Source organism: Xyrauchen texanus, chromosome 44, assembly GCF_025860055.1.
Source record: "Xyrauchen texanus isolate HMW12.3.18 chromosome 44, RBS_HiC_50CHRs, whole genome shotgun sequence".
Classification (NCBI taxonomy): Eukaryota; Metazoa; Chordata; class Actinopteri; order Cypriniformes; family Catostomidae; genus Xyrauchen; species Xyrauchen texanus.
The window spans coordinates 1,439,883-1,461,429 of record NC_068319.1 but is presented as its reverse complement, the minus strand read 5'-3'; the positions used below and the strand labels follow the sequence as shown (position 1 = coordinate 1,461,429).

General features: G+C 39.0%; 1 protein-coding gene and 1 pseudogene across 1 annotated transcript in view; one reads left to right on the top strand and one right to left on the bottom strand.

Moving 5' to 3' along the window:
- Positions 1–21,547, bottom strand: part of LOC127636436 (RNA polymerase-associated protein LEO1-like) — a 283,037-nt gene that overhangs the window by 207,361 nt on the left and 54,129 nt on the right. The gene's annotated exons all lie outside the window — the stretch shown is intronic.
- LOC127636408 (PDZ and LIM domain protein 5-like) overlaps positions 1–21,547 on the top strand; it is a 98,077-nt pseudogene that overhangs the window by 23,666 nt on the left and 52,864 nt on the right.

Here is a 21,547-nt window from a genome sequence, read left to right as displayed (position 1 = left end):
GACACAACCCCTAAACCCAACACAACCCCTAAACCCGACACAACCCCTAAACCCAACACAACTCCTAAACCCAACACAACCCCCAACCCCTAAACCCGACACAACCCCTTAATCCAACCCCTAAACCCGACAGAACCCCTTATTCCAACCCCTAAACCCGACACAACCCCTAAACCCAACCCCTAAACCCGACACAACCCCTTAATCCAACCCCTAAACCCGACACAACCCCTAAACCCAACCCCTAAACCCGACACAACCCCTTAATCCAACCCCTAAACCCAACACAACCCCTAAACCCAACCCCTAAACCCGACACAACCCCTAAACAACCCCTAAACCCGACACAACCCCTAAACCCAACACACCCCCTAAACCCAACACAACCCCCAACCCCTAAACCCGACACAACCCCTTAATCCAACCCCTAAACCCGACAGAACCCCTTATTCCAACCCCTAAACCCGACACAACCCCTAAACCCAACCCCTAAACCCGACACAACCCCTTAATCCAACCCCTAAACCCGACACAACCCCTAAACCCAACCCCTAAACCCGACACAACCCCTTAACCCAACCCCTAAACCCGACACAACCCCTAAACCAGACAAAACCCCTTAACCCAACCCCTAAACCCGACACAACCCCTAAACCCAACCCCTAAACCCGACACAACCCCTTAATCCAACCCCTAAACCCAACACAACCCCTAAACCCAACCCCTAAACCCGACACAACCCCTAAACCCAATCCCTAAAGCCGACAAAACCCCTTAACCCAACCCCTAAACCCGACCCCTAAACCCGACCCTCACAGAAAACGCATTTTCACACAGTGTGTGTTGAGCGGCCTGTGATTCATCTTTCTATATACACTCCTTGAGGATAGATCTCCTTCTCATATTACATAGTTTTTGGGCTTGTTTGAATTGGGACTGTTTGCTGTAAGTTTTGATATGTCATTGTCCATGATATATATATGTTTCAGGAAGTAATAAGGAAAAACGTGTCAAAAAGGGAATTTCATACACCAACTCACTGTAGTTTGACCTCTTGAGAGCAACAAATTTGACCTTTCCAACAATATGTAACATGGATATCTCGTCTTTTTTATGGTTTTACCAACTCTGAATATTATTGTTGTGGTAACACATTTGCAAATGTTAGCTTAGAGCTAATTTATGTGCAATCAGGAGATTTTTGGCACCATCGTGCCTTGCAAATCTAATTGCTAAATGGGAAAATGTATTGTCCAATGCCAATCATTTAAAAATACAAAATATCTGACAATTTATTGTCCTCTGTGATATTTCGGTTGACCACTTTTCCTTACGTCAAGGTGTTCCTTAGTATGCAGTAATGGAGTGCTTTCAATGGAGGAAAACATCGGTCTAGTGTGGATGAGAAGTGTAAATGTAGCAAAATCAATGTATTTCCAAATGACAGTGTATTAGTCTGGATGTGGCCTTAGAAGGGAGCTACCTATTTAGACGGTAGACCTCAAGGCAGCACACTAGTTTTGGAGCTAGAGTGTGGGATCATTAGAGGAAGGAAACCGTAGGTGACTGTCAAGTCTGTTTCCATCTTTCCAATCGTCATATGTTCCTTTTTAGGTAGTGCAGGATCTTGCTATCCCAGCCAGACGTTCATAATTCCATTGTGTGTCGTGAAGCACAGCCTCAGTCTCTCCGCTTGGGTCTCAAACCCCCATTACTGGCACCCGTCCCATCAACCAGTAACCTTAACTGCCTGCTCTCTGTCAGCTCGACATTTGATACTTGCACAGAACAAATACACTCTAATTTTAGCTATCTGCTTGTGTTGAACTCTGTATTATTCCCTGATGGTGCTCCTGAACCTCGCTTTGCATAATGACCCTGCTTATGTCACTCAGGAAAAGGTGGAATGTCTTTGTTGCATGTGAACGGACCACTACGATTTGCTTTCACACATGAGTGTTTTGTTTCAGTGTGTGTTTGTGTACTGGGGAGCGTTCCTGTTGGAGTGTGAGGTAAGAGCAAGGTGAGATTCCATTCTAGACAAGAATCTTGCGTTACATAAGCAAACGGCGTTTAAAAGAACAGGAAGAGTGTTTGGAAGATGAATGCTTTCCATTGGTCTGCATCGGCCTCAAATTTCCAGAGACCTAACAGGCGAATGGCATTAAGGAATATCTCAAGGATTCCATGAAGGGTTTTGGTTTGTTATTAGGGCCGGGTTGTGTGACGGTATACAGAGGCCCCAAAAGGTATTTGAGCTCTTAGTCGCACTTAAAATGTCTCCGAATGTCATTGCATTAGATAAGAAAATATGTAAGGAAGTTTCATCTGTGCTTAAATGCTGCTGGAGCTTTTCTTAAGAGTAATTTTTTGCTCAATGACTTTGAATCAGCTGGTGTCTTGGTAATTTTTAGGGGATGTATGTCAGTCTAAGTTCAAAGTTTGTGTTTTGGCAGATTAACCACAAGTGGAGTTCAGCACATTCACTAGCAACATGAGGCACTAATGGTTGAAACGATTTTTAACCATATTACATGGCTTCATTTTTTACTTTTATATTTAATTTATATAACTTCTATTTGCTTGATAATGTGTGCTTTTGATATCTTTCTTTAAAATAATATTTTTAAAATAAGCATTTTCTATCTTTAAAAATAAATTACTGAAAAAAGTGTACTTTTATATACATATTAAGATATTATTAAAATCTGTGTTTATATCTTTAAATAAATCTTTAAAAATAATGATATACTGTTTTTACTATCAACACACAATTTATTTGTTAAGAGTAACTGTATCTTCTGGTTTGTGTCCATCAAGTTCCAAGTCAAACTTATGGAGAAAGTCATGTTAATATCCCATCCCCATTCCAATCCCATCCATCCATATCTATCCATCCATCCATCCCCATCCATCCCAATCCAATCCCATTCACTTAAGATCCATCCATCCCAATCCAAATCCATCCATCCATCCATCCCAATCCAATCCCATTCACTTAAGATCCATCCCAATCCAATCCCATTCACTTAAGATCCATCCATCCCATTCCAGTCCCATCCATTTAAGATCCATCCATCCATCCCAATCCAAATCCATCCATCCATCCATCCATCCATCCATCCATCCATTCCAATCCAATTCATTTAAGTTCATCCATCCATCCCAATCCAAATCCATCCATCCATCCATCCATCCCAATCCAATCCCATTCACTTAAGATCCATCCATCCATCATCCCATTCCAATCCCATCCACTTAAGATCCATCCATCCCAATCCAATCCCATCCACTTAAGATCCATCCATCCATCCCAATCCAATCCCATTCACTTAACATCCATCCATCCCAATCCAAATCCATCCATCCATCCATCCATCCATTCCAATCCAATCCAATTCATTTAAGTTCCATCCATCCATCCCAATCCAAATCCATCCATCCATCCATCCATCCATCCCAATCCAATCCCATTCACTTAAGATCCATCCATCCATCATCCCATTCCAATCCCATCCACTTAAGATCCATCCATCCCAATCCAATCCCATCCACTTAAGATCCATCCATCCATCCCAATCCAATCCCATTCACTTAACATCCATCCATCCCAATCCAATCCCATTCACTTAACATCCATCCATCCATCCCATTCCAATCCCATCCACTTAAGATCCATCCATCCATCCCAATCCAATCCCATCCACTTAAGATCCATCCATCCATCCCAATCCCATCCACTTAAGATCCATCCATCCATCCATCCCAATCCCATCCATCCATCCATCCATCCATCCATCCATCCATCCCAAATATTTGACGAGTTGACAGGAACATTTCACACTGATTGCTCTAGTTGTAGGTCTTTCCAGAATCGAGTGGTGTAGCTGGGCATGTTCTCAGTTCTGTGGAGTTGGCAGACGCTGCCCACAGCTTAGAATACTTCCAGTGAAAGGTTTCTGTGGTTTCCAGCATATAAAAGTCACCGAATGCTCTGCGGCTTTGACTTTACAGTGCGTCGATGTTTTGTGCCACTTTCCAACTTGTCATTTTTGGGAGCAGATACAGAGGCCAATTATTTACAACATTTACAGAAACCACATGGGATATTTTCGGTTGTCCAGCATTTAGAGTTGCTCAGAAGCCCAGTTGTTGGTTGAAGGTTTGGAACAGCATGTAAGAAACACTTGCTTAATGTAGCGATAAACAATTGCATCATCCTGTTGAGCGCATTTATAAAATCCAAATGGATCCTTGGAATGGAGACCAAGCCACTTAGACTTTATGGTTTAATATCTAGTAATTCTGTGGCATATTTAAAGACTGGCCTTTGAATTAAAATGGGAGGATTCTGTACCACAAATCTCTTTAAATGTAAGCGTTTCAAATGAATGAAGATTGCTAATATACATGTGTGAGATGATTTAAATGGTTTGACATTTGCAATGATGGAATACTGTTTGTTGGTTCCTACGTTTCGATTTACAAACGTTTGGCTGACTCTAAATTGCTCCCATATTTCAGTTTAACATTGTTAAACGATACCGACGTTGGTTGTCAAGGCCCACGGCCCGTGTCTGTCAAACTTTGACTCCACACGAAGTCAAATCACCCTGATAAAAAGGAATAACTCATAGGAGAGTATCTAATGGTGAGCAGATGGATTTGTTTCTAGAGATTCGCTGTGGAAATCAGTTGCTGTTTATTCTGGAATTGGTGTTTGGACAGATTCATGCTCAGGTGTTAATTGCACAGATGCAGTTTTCATACACAGCCTTGAATGAAGTGTCGGGGTGTTGTTAATTTAAGGTAGTGATGAGTGACAAGTGTCACTTTTTGTTATTTAAAGTAACTGTGATGGATATCTTTTAAAAGTTCAGATTCTAAGCTTTCAAATGATACCTCATATGCCTGACTTATGCATACTCAGACTTTAACGTTTTAAATGTGTTAATATTATCGTAAAACTGCATATGCCCAACAATATTAAACATTTCTCAGCAGCTGATATTTTCACGATTTCTCTCTTTCTCTCTCTTTCTCTGAAAGCACGTGGCTACCATGCTTGTGCTTCACTGTGTTACCACGGAGATGTACCATGTGCGGAGGTTTCACGCTCACCACGTGCCCCACCAAGAGCGAGAATCACATTATAGCGACCACGAGGAGGTTACCCCATGTGATTCTACCCCCCTAGCAACCGGGCCAATTTGGTTGCTAAGGAGACCTGGCTGGGGTCCCTCACGGAGGCATAATTAGCCTAATACCCGGCTCTCCACCCTGCCACAGATGCGTTAGTCGTTACTATTTTGAATTTTAATTTGGTTTATTTTCAATTTGTTCATTCAATTTATTTTCGTTTGATCTAAAATTATGGGTGAAATACATTTAATAGATTGTAATATTAAAACATTTAATAATGCAGCATGCGCATGGGCGAGAGAGAGAGAGAGAGAGAGAGAGAGAGAGAGAGAGAGAAAGTACTTTGAAAGAGGGCACGCTGGCCCTCTCAGCCAGAATAATCACATGTAAGGACACATACGTGTGAAAACCGATGTCTCAACTATTCAGAATGTATGACCGTACTAACTGTAGAGAGCACATCATTATGAAGCCAACCCGGACATTTAGAGGCAATTATGTAATCCCAGCCAGAGGATGTATGGTCACCCCATGTTACGTTATTTCTTTGCTTTTTTGTGCCATTGCATCACAAATGCACTCGGCTGGACTCCTGTGTCTCTCTCTCTCCTCTCTCTCTCTCTCTCTCTCTCTCATATATATATATATATATATATATATATATATATATATATATATATATACTGTACTCTCATACACATTTCTGTATAATGTTTTTCAGTGTCCGCTGTTGAAATGAAAGATCTCGTTCGGTCACGCTAGTAGCACACAGTCATCAGATGATGTTGGCATGAGTGTGCGTCAGATTGGTTTGTTTCTGAAGGCATTCATCGTTCCTCCAGTCTTGGCTTTCTTCTCCCCGTGCTCTGGAATGTTCTGTTTTGTTTGTCTTGCCATGGAAACGGATCTGAGAGCTTTTGGTTCGGTCGAATGTCTAAGGGCGAATTCCAATCGGAAGTGATCATCCCTATGCCCAACTCCCTACGGAAGACCGAGCTCTTGATATGGGCACTCTGAAGGGAGCATGGCATTACAGGTTAAATGTAGCCTTCATTAAAAGTCTTCTGCAACGGTCCTTTGTGAAAAAATGACTTTCTTACTTTTGTTTGGAACGATATTTCGAGTGGCTGGAAAAATACCCATATGAAGCACAGACATTATTTAATGTTTATTTATATAACCTTTATCGATTTAGTTCATGTTCATTTTGGACTGTTGTAGCCTCTATGTATGTGCCCATCACAGTAAGGAAAGACTAGGAAAATGTTTTAACATAAAAGGAATTTATAAAACTATCATCCAATTAATCTGTTAAAGCAACCATTTTTTTAATATGATTGGGGGGGTTTGACTGGTTGCTAGGGTGTTCTGGGTGGTCGCAAGGCGTTTCTAGGGTTTTCTAACTTGCTTTTCCCTTGCTAATCCAAGTAACCGCCCTGTTTTTGGACACTTTTTAACTTTTGGATTAAATGAATCATGGCTAAATGTGAATTTCTGCAATGGCATTGGTAATTAAAAACACTTGCATTTGAATGGCACAGCATCCAGGCCCCCAAGTTGTCAGTGTAAGTCCAAGATGGCATATAAAAAATTTAAAAATAGTGCACCTTTTAAAATGGGCTTTAATAAACTAGAATAAGTCAAATGTGAGTTATGTAGATATGTGGTTGCTAGTGTGTTCTGAGTGTTTTTAGCATGTAGATATGTGGTTGCTAGGGTGTTCTGAGTGGTTTTAGCATGTAGATATGTGGTTGCTAGGGTGTTCTGAGTGGTTTTCGAATGTAGATATGTGGTTGCTAGGGTGTTCTGAATGGTTTTCGAATGTAGATATGTGGTTGCTAGGGTGTTCTGAGTGTTTTTAGCATGTAGATATGTGGTTGCTAGGGTGTTCTGAGTGGTTTTCGAATGTATATATGTGGTTGCTAGGGAGTTCTGAGTGGTTTTAGCATGTAGATATGTGGTTGCTAGGGTGTTCTGAGTGGTTTTAGCATGTATATATGTGGTTGCTAGGGAGTTCTGAGTGGTTTTAGCATGTAGATATGTGGTTGCTAGGGTGTTCTGAGTGGTTTTAGCATGTAGATATGTGGTTGCTAGGGTGTTCTGAGTGGTTTTAGCATGTAGATATGTGGTTGCTAGGGTGTTCTGGGTGGTTGATATGTGGTTCTTTACTGAGTCATAAGAGCCAATAACCAGGTATTATATTTTGGTCTTAAGAGAAGTTTATGGGATGTTTGGTATAAACGGCAGATGGTGCATTTTTAATTTAGATTTTGCTGTTGTTAATTATATATAGTGCAAACAGCAGCTGAATGTGGAATGGAAACTTCCCTTTGGCCTTGTTTGGACAACACATGCTTGCATACATGCACACACCACACATGCAAACACACGGATGTATTTAGTGAAATGGCACATAAGAGCGGGGAATATGGAGGAGGTTTTGACATGCGTTCAGCCAAACGTGGTTCACTGCGAGCAGATAATGATGATCTGTGGGTTTATCATTAAACATCTTCATGGGGAGTTTCATCTCAGTTTGATTTACGTGTGATTGCAGTTAATGTAGCTAATTGAGGAGGCCACATGGAAGCAATTGGCTGCCGTCCATGTCGGAACTGAAGCGAATGATGTGTCTTATTTTGTCTGGTTAGCGTTACTAACATCTCTGCTAAACAACATGTGCCGTTTTTCCTCCATCAGTTACTCAGAACTGCTTCTCTGTAATTATAGTAATATACAGTTATACCCGAGTATAATTTGTCATATGGCTGCTTTTTTTATCAGGCTGTAGGACACAACAATAGCCGCTTTTCCACAATCGGGCCAGTGCGAGCCACGGCTGTCAACTGGGCAGCTGGGCCAATAGCCTCCTAATAGCCTCCTCCAATAGCCCTAAAACCCGCCTTTAACACGCCGCCCTGATGCCAATGTAACACACCCCGCACATTTCACATGCAAGAGGGAAGCTCAGCCTGAGGTATCATGTTATTTAGAAATTTTAGTTTATATCGTTTGTAAATATTAGCTAGCTAGCATGAAGCTAAATAAATGGGAAATTTATTTAGCGGAGTGGTGATGGCGTAGTGGCTAAATCAGAAGATTCTGGTAATCAGAAGGTCACAGGTTCTAACCCCACGGCCACCACCATTGTGTCCTTGAGTAAGGCACTTAACTCCAGGTTGCTCCGGGGGGATTGTCCCTGTAATAAGTGCACTGTAAGTCGCTTTGGATAAAAGCGTCTGCCAAATGCATAAATGTAATGTAAATGGTCTAAATAACCTTAGCGGTTACCAAAGCGCTTTACGCTGTGTCCCGTTCACCCATACACACACACATTCATACACCAATGGCGGCAGAGCTGCATGTAAGGTGCTAGCCTGCCATTGGGAGCCACTTGGGGTTCAGTGTCTTGCCCAAGGACACTTCGGCATGTGGAGTCATGTGGGCCGGTAATCGACCCACCTACCCTGCGATTAGTGGCCGACCCGCTCTACCACCTGAGCCGCCCCTTAAAGATAAGTTAGAGTTGACTTCTCATTGACTGTAACCGCCATTGTGTCCTGAGTGGTCTCTCCACTAACAGGATGATGTCCCAGCACAGATGTCCCTGATGTCCCTGGTAATCAGAAGGTTGCTGGTTCGATCCACACAGCCACCACCATTGTGTCCTTGAGTAAGACACTTAGCTCCAGGTTGCTCCGGGGGGATTGTCCCTATAATAAGTGCACTGTAAGTCGCTTTATATAAAAGCGTCTGCCAAGTGATCCTCCACATGGAAATTCGATTTCATGATAATCAAGTTTGAAGTTTCTCAATGGCCTGCTTCAAATAACCATTTAAAAAACAAATGGCCATTTTCCTTCAAAAAGATCCCACAATTCCCTCATTACGCTCTTGATTTCTGCCTTCTCTTTGGTTTAAATTAAGAACTCAAATTAAGTTTTAGATTACGGGCTGCCTCGTGGAAATATCACAATGGTCCGCCAGTATTGCTGTGATTGTGGCTTGTTTTTGGGATAGTCTGTCATTGTGGAATTGTACTGTAGTGTGTTGTGCGACCTCATTTTGAGATAAGTGCGTGTGTGAAGTGGTCCGTGATACCCTTAGATGGCTATAAAAGGAGCATTGCCACAGAACTTTGATATCGTTGCGGCCGAGCAAGCGTTCATTATCATTTACTGCTGGCATAAAAGCAGCGCCTTGGAGCACTGGAGCTCTCAATCAGTGCGGATTCTGTGGCGTGTTAACCATCTGCCAAGTGGAAGAGGGCAAATATCTCATGCATTGGGCGTTCTAGAGCTGCTCATGAGCCAAGTGCATGTAATTAAAAGCATTTGTTTTATAACAAACAAAAGGATATTTGCCCTGTTCGTTTCATTTTAGGTGGTACCAAACACGGTCAAAGTGTTACGAAGGAAAATGAAATTCTGACTTAACTGGAAAACTTCAAAGTTCACACATGTTGTGACTCTCAAAGCACGCAGTGTGCTCCGAAAAAGGGTCACCTTGTTAACCTCTCTTATGAAAATGAAGGAGGTCTGTTCCAAAACCTACGTAAGCTGCCTTTTCATGCATCACGTTGTTTTATTGCACACTTATAATACCGAACGTGTCAAATAAAAAAGTGTGTTATGTATAGGACAGACTTTATTTACCTTCATTTATCCCTTACAAAAATTAACCACAGATTTACTACCTTAACATACCTTAGTAAACACAACATTTACCTATTTTAACCATTGTATTTGTTATAATAAAAAATATATATATATTGTAATACTACAGGAAAACCAAAACTATGGTATTAAAAAATCATTATCATTTTGCGAAATAAATAAAAAATATGGTTACAGTTTTAAGGATTAGAGGTGAGTAAACAATGATTTAAATCAAATCTTTGGGTGAACTGTTTTTTTACAACCCAATATGACTGACTGACTTTTTCTTAACACAAAGGGAGAAATTGAAGGGAGGAAAAAAATGTAATTGTTTTTATTATTGTAAACTTTGTTAGAGATGCAGCTATCTCTCCCACTAACAACCCAATTACACTGGAGATACTTCCCTGGCCACATACAACTGTGCAGCGCAGATAAATCGTCAACAATTAGTAGCATTCATCCATCCATCCCAATCAATACATCCATCCATTCATCCATCCATCCATCCATCCATCCATCCATCACCATCCATCACCATCCATCCATCCATCCCAATCCATCCATCCATCCATCCATCCCAATCAATACATCCATCCATTCATCCATTCATCCATCCATCCATCCATCCATCCATCACCATCCATCCATCCATCCATCCCAATCAATACATCCATCCCAATACATTCATCCATCCATCCATCCATCCATCCATCACCATCCATCCCAATCCATCCATCCATCCATCCCAATCCATCACAATCCATCCATTAGCATCCATCCCAATACATACCTCCATCCCAATACATACCTCCATCCCAATACATACCTCCATCCCAATACATACCTCCATCCCAATACATACATCCATCCATCCCAATCCATCCATCCATCCCAATACATCCATCCCAATACATCCATCCATCCATCCCCATCCATCCATCCCAATACAGCCATCCATCCATCCCAATCCATCCATCCATCCCAATACATCATCCCAATCCATCCATCCATCCATCCCAATACATCATCCCAATCCATCCATCCGTCCGTTCGTCCATCCGTTTTGTAAAAAGGAACTCTTTGGAGAACTCCTAGTGGTAAGATAAAAATCTTTGAGAAAATGGGCCCAGAAGTTTAATAAATTATTCCATAAGACTCCTGATTGTTATGAAAGCTCACAATAAGATTTGATGAAAAACACACAGAAATCGAATGTATTATTTGGTAAAAATGTTCACTGACCGTTGATCTCCTGTGCACGTTCGTGATAGAGCATGAGAGCAACCGTTCACGCAGCCCCCTCGTGACATTGGGGCGTTCAAGCGAAAACTCATTTTGTTTATCTAAAAACAGGTCCTCCACAGTGATAGTGACAACAGAACTCAACACAACTGCACACAAAACACAGATCAGAACTTACTAAACACGTCTGAAGAGTCTGCAGTTGAAGAATTGATGCATTTCTATGCCCAGCCTTATTTTTAGTAATCTGAAATCAACCAGAAACATATAGGAGGCTACAGGCAGAGACAGTCACACCGTGTCCCAACCTGACGGCAAACAATACACAATAAAAGCTAGAATTTCTATGATAGAGTTTTTGGTCCTAACCAGCTGTGATGAGTGACAGGACATTCTATCGAACGCTTTCTACGCCGCAGAAAGTCCAAAAACTTTTCTAAAAATAAGGCTGGGCATAGAAATGCATCGAAACGGCAAACTCTTCAGACATGTTCCATGTAAGTTCTGTTCTCTGTTTTGCGTGCAGCTGTGTTGTGTTCTGTTGTCACTATCACTGCGGAGGACCTGTTTTTAGATAAACAATAGGTGGCTTTAGTAGGTAGCTGCCTATGTAGTAAGTAGGCTAGTCAATAGGTTTCTGTTGCAAAGCAATGGAGTTATGGTGACTAAAATATGTCAAATGGAAACTGTGATATATTTTGGGTGTAGTTATCCACTGTGGAAGGATTTGATCCTTGTTGCCTTTATTTTTACGAGCCTGAGGTTTAGTTTATGACTGTAATAATATAAATTACTGCTAGTACTCCAGTGACTGCTAAGCTATGTGCTAACGTGTGTCTGTATACTGTACCTGTATGTGTAGGAGGAGTTTTGATGTATTCCTCTGACCTGTTGACCTCACAGCTTTCAGTTTTTCTTTTTTGTGGGACCCCTTGATGTTCTTGTGTTGTTTGGTCTCTTTGGGTTATTACATTTGATTTAGGCTTTCAGTTGCAGTTGTGGTTGATCTAATAACTCAGTGTTTAACCCCTTAAACTCTGCATTTTTTGGGCTGCCACCCGCAATTTTTCACACTTGAATTTAAAAGCTCACCATTTACACATACTGTGGCATAACCGCGAAAAATGTTACTAATTATTCAGAGAACACCCCAAATAAAATAAAAATATTCCAATTATTCATAAATAATATTGTGTGTTTTCAATTATGATAAATATATATATATATATATACTCGACCTCAATTTAAAAAGTCTCATTTTATTCCACTAGATGGCAGCAAGCACTAGAAAAATACACAGATGTGCAACTGTAGGGGCGCTCTAACACATTTATTCCTCACAGATGTGCTCGTCCATAGACATTCAGTCTGATGTTCAGTTCAAGCAACACCCTCATTATTACATTGAATATCTCGGCCTCTGAGTGGACTACAAGCTCAATCTAGGGGTCATTAGTAAGCTGAGATCCTCCCCTTTGCAAAGCTATATAACATTTTATTATCAATTGACAAAAACATATTTTCTGATGATTTGATTTGCATGCTTTCCTTCTGGATGGCATATTTTGTTCTGGACACCTAAGATATAACATTGGATTATTCACACAAGTAAGCTCACAGACAAGTAAACAGAAAGAACACTCAAACGTAAAAGCAAATGTAAATTTTCTGGCTATTTGGGGCTCACAGCAGCAGTTATTCGAATATAAAAGAGATGCTTGCATTTGATAACCTACAGAAATCATATTTCACTTTGTGATTCTTTTGAAAATCTTTTGAACTGTGATATTAGTGCAACAAAATAAACTATACAGTCACATTCCTGAGAATGAGAGCTTTCATTTGATATATAACTTGCCCATTTTTGTGCTATATGAAGGACTTTTATATTAATATAAGTATTTCTACCCCTTACCTCTAGGGGGCGCTAATTTTCAACGCGGATGTTTTGAGGCCTCATTTTGATATTTTGAGTAACATAAATGTAGAATTTCTGAAAAGTTGAGATTCTAAGCTTTCCAGTGATACCTCACATGCCTGACTCATGTAAACGGAGACTTATAGCGTTTTAAGCACTATAGTGCCCCCCTTTGGACCCGCCGGTGGGTTTAAGGGGCTAAGGGAAGTGCACTGATTAAATGTGCTCTTAATAATATTTTCAATCAAAAACTTGATTTTAATGAATTTGATGTAGTATTGTTGTATGAACATTTATTTTAAAATCACACTGCAACATGTTTATAAATAGAAATATGTTTTATGTAAGGAGAAAATGTTTATATCTTGAGTACTGCATCATAATTCATGTTTTAATGGTGTTAGCCGTGAGCTGAGCAAGTCTCAATCTGACTCGGGAGGCGGGCGGGCGGGCAGGTGGGCGGGTACTTTAGTACTTTAGTTTAATGTCGTTGCCTAGCAGGTGTGAAGTGAACTACACAGGTGCTGAATGATTGATATTCTTCATGCATGGTTGCATCATGCTCACCTGCAGATGAGTCTTCATGATTCACTCTTGTCCAGACACATCACGATGCTCAGAGACAGTCTGACTCAGGTGAAGCAGAAGGATCTAATGGGAGGTTTTGAACACTTAAAGGATCTGTAAAGGATGACACATACCTTTTCTTGTTCTCCCGAGATCACGCTATGCTTTAATGGCAGCAGACAGAGCAGTTTTAAACTCACGATGAGAGTTTAGATGAAGCGCACCATGTGTTGATTGTTATAGGACTGTAGGGTTACAGTCTCCGTTCTTCTGTCAACATATTTTACAAACTTTAACTAGTTCCTGGTTCAAACCTCTTTGAAATGTGTATGCACAGCATTTATTTGGTTAGGAAGTTACATAAAGTATTTAGTTGTAATTATTATTTTTATTTTGTTTAATTTTTTGTAGTTGATTTTTGTGTTGCTTTTTGTTTTGCGTTTTTAAAAAAAAATGTATATAAGCTTTTATCATCTTTAAGTTTCTAAATATTTTTTGTTTTTGTTTGTTTGAATTGAAGCTTTTATCATAATGTTACAAAATCTTTTGGTTTTGTTGTTTCTTTTGTTTTCATTTGTTGTTTTGTATTAAAGCATTTATTATCTTTAAGTTACTTAAATGTTTTTTTGTTTGTTTTGTATTAAAGATTTTATCATTAAGTTACTAAATAATTTTATTTATTAACTTTTTTATTATCATTTTAATAATTATTCTTTTGTTATTTTTTGTTTTGTTTTGAAGCTTTTATTATCTTGAAGTTACTAAATAATTGTTTTTGTTTATTCTTTTGTTTTGAAGCTTTTATCATCTTGAAGTTACTAAATAATTGTTTTTGTTTATTCTTTTGTTTTGAAGCTTTTATCATCTTGAAGTTACTAAATAATTGTTTTTGTTTATTCTTTTGTTTTGTTGTTTTGTTTTGAAGCTTTTATCATCTTGAAGTTACTAAATAATTGTTTTTGTTTATTCTTTTGTTTTGTTGTTTTGAAGCTTTTATCATCTTGAAGTTACTAAATAATTGTTTTTGTTTATTCTTTTGTTTTGTTGTTTTGTTTTGAAGCTTTTATCATCTTGAAGTTACTAAATAATTGTTTTTGTTTATTCTTTTGTTTTGTTGTTTTGAAGCTTTTATCATCTTGAAGTTACTAAATAATTGTTTTTGTTTATTCTTTTGTTTTCTTGTTTTGTATTGAAGCTTTTATCATTAAGCTTCTATTTATTTGTATTTAGTTTTGTTTTGAAGCAAAATTTTCTGGGAAGTAGAATATAGAGATTATAACACATCATTATCATTGTACTTCGTTATTTTAAATGCTGCCAGGATACGCCGCAGAATCAGTTCAATATCTGATATATTGATGCCCACACACAACGCTCGCACTCCGCCAGTCTCCGCATACCTGGGAGCGCCCGCTGTGAGAACCCATTTTAACAACCTTTCATTGGGCCAGTCACATCATGCTATAACACTCATAACACATGCACAAATGGTCAAAACACGTCATCATTTTGTGAATAAGCTGTTTACATCGCCTTAATGCGAACGGAGAAAATCCTCGTAAATAAAACTTTAACCCTATAACCTGTTTGTATCAAATATATGATACATAGTGTTTGACGGCTCCTGTTTCACTCTCTGTTCAAGCTGACGAGTCATGTTTATGGCACCATCTAGTGGTTATTTGTGGAAAAAGTGGTTTCAATGTTTATATCGATCTATTTAAAATGAAAAGTGAATCTTATGTTGGGATAAATGACAGCTGAGTTTAATAAAGTTAAAGTGACTATGATTACATTGTTACGGATATTTTAAAATGAGTATTTGCTGATTAGAAGCAACTTGTGCTTAGTTAAAATTTTGTATATTATTTTATTTAGAAAAACCCTTTGAAATATATATATTAAATATGATACAACAGTTTTTTTTAGGAATATCTCTCAATCATCATTACATTCATGCACACTACAAACAAATTATAATAATCTTTGAAAATTCTGACATATAATATATATATATATAAGATATATTTAAATTGTGAACTCCTATTGCTGTGTATTTTTGCTCCGTTATTATAAAGATCTTATTATTATAATACACTCACCTAAAGGATTATTAGGAACACCTGTTCAATTTCTCATTAATGCAATTATCTAATCAACCAATCACATGGCAGTTGCTTCAATGCATTTAGGGGTGTGGTCCTGGTCAAGACAATCTCCTGAACTCCAAACTGAATGTCAGAATGGGAAAGAAAGGTGATTTAAGCAATTTTGAGCGTGGCATGGTTGTTGGTGCCAGACGGGCCGGTCTGAGTATTTCACAATCTGCTCAGTTACTGGGATTTTCACGCACAACCATTTCTAGGGTTTACAAAGAATGGTGTGAAAAGGGAAAAACATCCAGTATCGCGGCAGTCCTGTGGGCTGAAAATGCCTTGTTGATGCTAGAGGTCAGAGGAGAATGGGCCGACTGATTCAAGCTGATAGAAGAGCAACTTTGCCTGAAATAACCACTCGTTACAACCGAGGTATGCAGCAAAGCATTTGTGAAGCCACAACACGCACAACCTTGAGGCGGATGGGCTACAACAGCAGAAGACCCCACCGGGTACCACTCATCTCCACTACAAATAGGAAAAAGAGGCTACAATTTGCAAGAGCTCACCAAAATTGGACAGTTGAAGACTGGAAAAATGTTGCCTGGTCTGATGAGTCTCGATTTCTGTTGAGACATTCAGATGGTAGAGTCAGAATTTGGCGTAAACAGAATGAGAACATGGATCCATCATGCCTTGTTACCACTGTGCAGGCTGGTGGTGGTGGTGTAATGGTGTGGGGGATGTTTTCTTGGCACACTTTAGGCCCCTTAGTGCCAATTGGGCATCTATTAAATGCCACGGCCTACCTGAGCATTGTTTCTGACCATGTCCATCCCTTTATGGCCACCATGTCCCCATCCTCTGATGGCTACTTCCAGCAGGATAATGCACCATGTCACAAAGCTCGAATCATTTCAAATTGGTTTCTTGAACATGACAATGAGTTCACTGTACTAAAATGGCCCCCACAGTCACCAGATCTCAACCCAATAGAGCATCTTTGGGATGTGGTGGAACGGGAGCTTCGTGCCCTGGATGTGCATCCCACAAATCTCCATCAACTGCAAGATGCTATCCTATCAATATGGGCCAACATTTCTAAAGAATGCTTTCAGCACCTTGTTGAATCAATGCCACGTAGAATTAAGGCAGTTCTGAAGGCGAAAGGGGGTCAAACACAGTATTAGTATGGTGTTCCTAATAATCCTTTAGGTGAGTGATATATGAAAAGTTATTGTGATGTCATCTTACCAGAAGTTCCTTTTTAAAATGTCAATATAGTGTTTGGTGCATAAAATACATATGATAAAACATTATATTTTATATTTATATTATATTGCATTTGAACTGTGATACATTTCAAGGATAATGAGCTTTAAAGCCTAATGTACCAAATATGAAAAACATGTGCAAATGGTTATTATAGTGTGTCTAATGGTATTAAAAACTGTTTAATGTAAAAAATTATAAAAAAAAATAAATAAATAAATGTGCATTTTCGGGTGTCAGGCTTTGCAGGGTTTCAAAATGTGCATAAAAATAGTTGGATGGAAACACAGCTATTGTCATGAGCTTGATTCCCAGGAAAGCACATGCTGGGAAAAACAACAAACGTTTTTCTGCTCGCTGTACGTGCCTAACATGACTTATGGAGCGCTGCCCTCAAAGCACTTCTACAGCAATCTAGAAGCCGTACGTCTATACTCGTCTGTTGTTGTCTGGTGAGGTATTGAGTTGTTTATTAGTCCTGACAAGATCACAAACCCCCACTCAAACACTAACAAGAGTGAGGATTATTTCTGGGACGGAGTCTAATAGTCCATCAGGTTTAATCTGATTAGCTAAACAGCACTGCTGTGTTGTGGAGCTCCAAGCCATCGATTTAAAGTACTCATAAATCACTGACGCTGCAGCTGGGCTCTCGTGTGCTGCCTCGTCTGCTGCAGGTAGTGTTCAATCAACGTTTGCTCCTGTGAGTCTCACTATACTCCAGCATCAAAGGTTTGCGCTCGCTTATGGATCCATTGTCATTATTTCACTCTCTCTCTCTCTTCAGTTGAGGCAAAGAAGGTCAAAGGTAATTGAGCATCATTCATTTGTCGATCCTGGGCGTTTACCTTCCCCTTCTGTGCGGGTTTGACTGTTCAAGCCAGGTTTTTTACTCTTTAATCATCAGCTATTCGGTGCTGCTTTTAAGTCTGGAGATATATTGCATACTTCCCATTTTTACATCAGAGTGTGGTAGTGTTTTGATGCCTCCTGGACAACAGCGAAGGATCACATACTAACCTGTCAATCAAACATTGAGCTACAACAAGGGCTTTACAGTTTGACGGTAATGGGCGGCTTTATCAAATCAACCGTATGATTGAAATGTTGGGTATAAATACACACCGTATAAGCACAAGACTTCACTAGGGGTTTTCAGTGTGTCTGATGCTCGGTTGATATGGACACTGGAATAAAGATGGTTGTGAGGTGTAAACAGGCTCTTATTGTGTTTGTGTACTTGTTGTGTTTTAGCTGACAGATGGAGGGAAAGCAGCTAAAGCGAAGATCAGTGTTGGAGATGTTGTGTTGTCTATCGATGGCATCGCCACAGACACCATGACACACCTGGAGGCCCAGAACAAAATCAAAGCTTGTACTGGAAACCTGAACCTTTCACTGCAGAGGTACGACAACACACACACACACTCACACACACTCACACTCTCTCTCTCACACACACTCACTCTCTTACACACACACTCACTCTCACTCTCTCTCACACACACACACACACACACACACACTCACATATATACACACACACACACTCACATATATATATATACACACACACACACACACACACACACACTCACATATATACACACACACACACTCACATATATATATATACACACACACACACACACACTCACATATATACACACACACACACACACTCACATATATATATACACACACACACACTCACATATATATACACACACACACACACACACACACTCACATATATACACACTCAAATATATACACACACACACACACTCACATATACACACACACACACTCACATATATATATACACACACACACACACACACACACACTCACATATACACACACACACACTCACATATATACACACACAAACACACTCACATATATATATATACACACAGACACGCACAGACACACACACACACACTCTCTCTCGCTCTCTCACACACACACCAACTCACTCACTCACACTCTCTCTCTCACACACACACACACACACACACACACACAGACACACTCACACTCTCTCTCTCTCTCTCTCACACACACTCACACACTCACTCACACACACACACTCACACACTCACTCACACTCTCTCTCTCACACACACACACACACACACACACAATCTCACACACACAGACACTCATTCTTCCATAATAAGTGCACAACTTTTGAGACCATTTTTTGGCTAGTTTTTAAAAAAAAACACATATTTTCTGTGGCATTCGACAGCGTTTCATACTGGAGGTACTGTCCACTGAGCTTAACTTGTATTTAAAGGGATAGTTCACCCCAAAAATGAAAATTCCCTCATCATTTACTCACCCTCATGTCATCCCAAATGTGTGTGACTTTCTTTCTTATGCAGAACACAAATGAAGATTTCTAGAAGAGTATTTCAGCTCTGTAGGTCCATACAATGCAAGTGAATGGTGAGCAGAACTTTGAAGCTCCAAAAAGCACATAAAGGCAACATAGAAGTAACCCATACGACTCCAGTGGTTTAATCCATGTCTTCAGAAGTAATATGATAGGTGTGGGTGAGAAACAGATCAGTATCGTTACTCCATTTTCACTTTCAAAATGTGATAGTGTTAAAGTGAAAGAGGAGATTTATTAAAAATGGATTTATCATATCGCTTCTGAACACATGGATTACACCACTGGAGTTTTATGGATGACTTTTATGCTGCCTTTATGTGCTTTTTGGAGCTTCAAAGTTCTGGTCACCATTCACTTGCATTGTATGGACCTACAGAGCTGAAATACTCTTCTAGAAATCTTCATTTGTGTTCTGCATAAGAAAGAAAGTCACACACATTTGGGATGGCATGAGGAAATGAGAGACTGTCCCTTTAACAGAAAACGTCTCGAATGTCCTCTCAGTTCATGAGGAATCTTTATTGTGAAATCAGACTCTGTGTCCTCCAGATAAGATGTGTGGTTGTGTAAATACGGCAGTGCCTCCAGGAAGAGTTTGTTTGGATAACGGAGCTCTCGGCCATGAGAGTCCTCATGCTGCATCTAATGCAGTCAAGATGTTGTAGCCTGTTTGAACGGGGCGCCCGGCGCACATCAGCACTGTTTGTTCTGTTTGTTCTGTTGTTTGTTCCGAGTGTGGACAATTGAAGTTGCCATGGCAACTGTGTTTCTATTGCATGCTGTAGTTGAATCTGTTATCTAGCGTCTATTGAATCAGTGTTTGGTTTCATTGACGTCAATGCTTACTTAAAAATCCACTATTATGTATCCAAGTAATTAGTAAAGTAACATTATTAAAATATTAACGAAAAAAGTTATTTTTACTTTTAAGTTACTTTCTAAAACACTTTTCAGATCAACAAATTCAAAATAATTGCTATATTTATATTGTTCATTGTTACACGCGTCACACACTCGTCACATACATAATGTATTCTAATTCATTCGAAATAAATTAATCAATTAAAATAAATGAGTCAGTAACGGTAATCGGATTACAAGAATTTAAAATGTAATGCATTACACTACTTTTTTGACTAAAAGTAATTTGATTACTGTAACTAGTTACTTTGGATTACATCCAACACTTTCCCGGTGTTGTTGTTTTTTTTGACATAACATTTTTTTCATTTCTTTTTTTATGTAGTTAATATTTCATTGTCAATTGTATTTATATTAATTTTAGTCAGTTTTACTTGGACTAAAATTGCATATCATTTTAGTTAACAATAATAACTTTTTTTTAGTTGACGATAACGTGCAATTATCCAACCGAAACAAGCCAAACTTTAACCAAATATTCAAATGTTTTGAAAAGTGTAAAAGCGACTTACTACGGAAGCCCTGAACCGACACTGCGCCGAAGCACTATGAGTTCATTGATTTGGGCAATGTTAACATGAGTCATGCATCGAAACGCAGTAGTTAAAACTGAAAACACAGCGAGAGGCGTAGAAACAGGCAAAGACGTGTATCTAGCGCATGTGTACATGGGACAACAAATTAAATAAGCACAATATTAATAGCAGCATCCATATACCACGGTGGAGAATGTCATCAAACAACCGGTTCTTTGTGTTGCCTCTTGAGATTATTATTATTATTATTATTATTGTTGTTGTCGTTGTTATTATTGTTGTTATATAAAAATAAGAAATAAAAAAATTTTGTTGGAGGATTTTATTTATTTATTTTAAGAGAAACTACAGAAGCCCTGAACCGCAAGGTGAAATAAAAATTACGCTGAAAATAACAACAATAATAATAATAATAATAGTGTCTACGGAAGAGGATTAGGGCCAAGCAATAATAAAAAAAAATAAAGCCATCTCGAGATCAAAGTCATTATAATGCGAGATTAAACTCGTTAAATTTCAAGAAAAAAGTCGAAATACAATCTTGAGAATAAACTCATTAAATATCGAGAATAAAGTCATTATAATGCGAGATTAAACTTAACGAGTTTTTTCTCGAAACACAACAACTTTTTTCTCGAAATTTAACGAGTTTAATCTCGCATTATAATGACTTTAATCTGGAGATGGTTTTTATTTTTTTATTATTGCTTGGCCCTAATCCTCTTCCGTACCGTTCCTTCCTGAGCATAATTCTTAATTTTTTTCCTTAAAAAATTTGAAGAGAA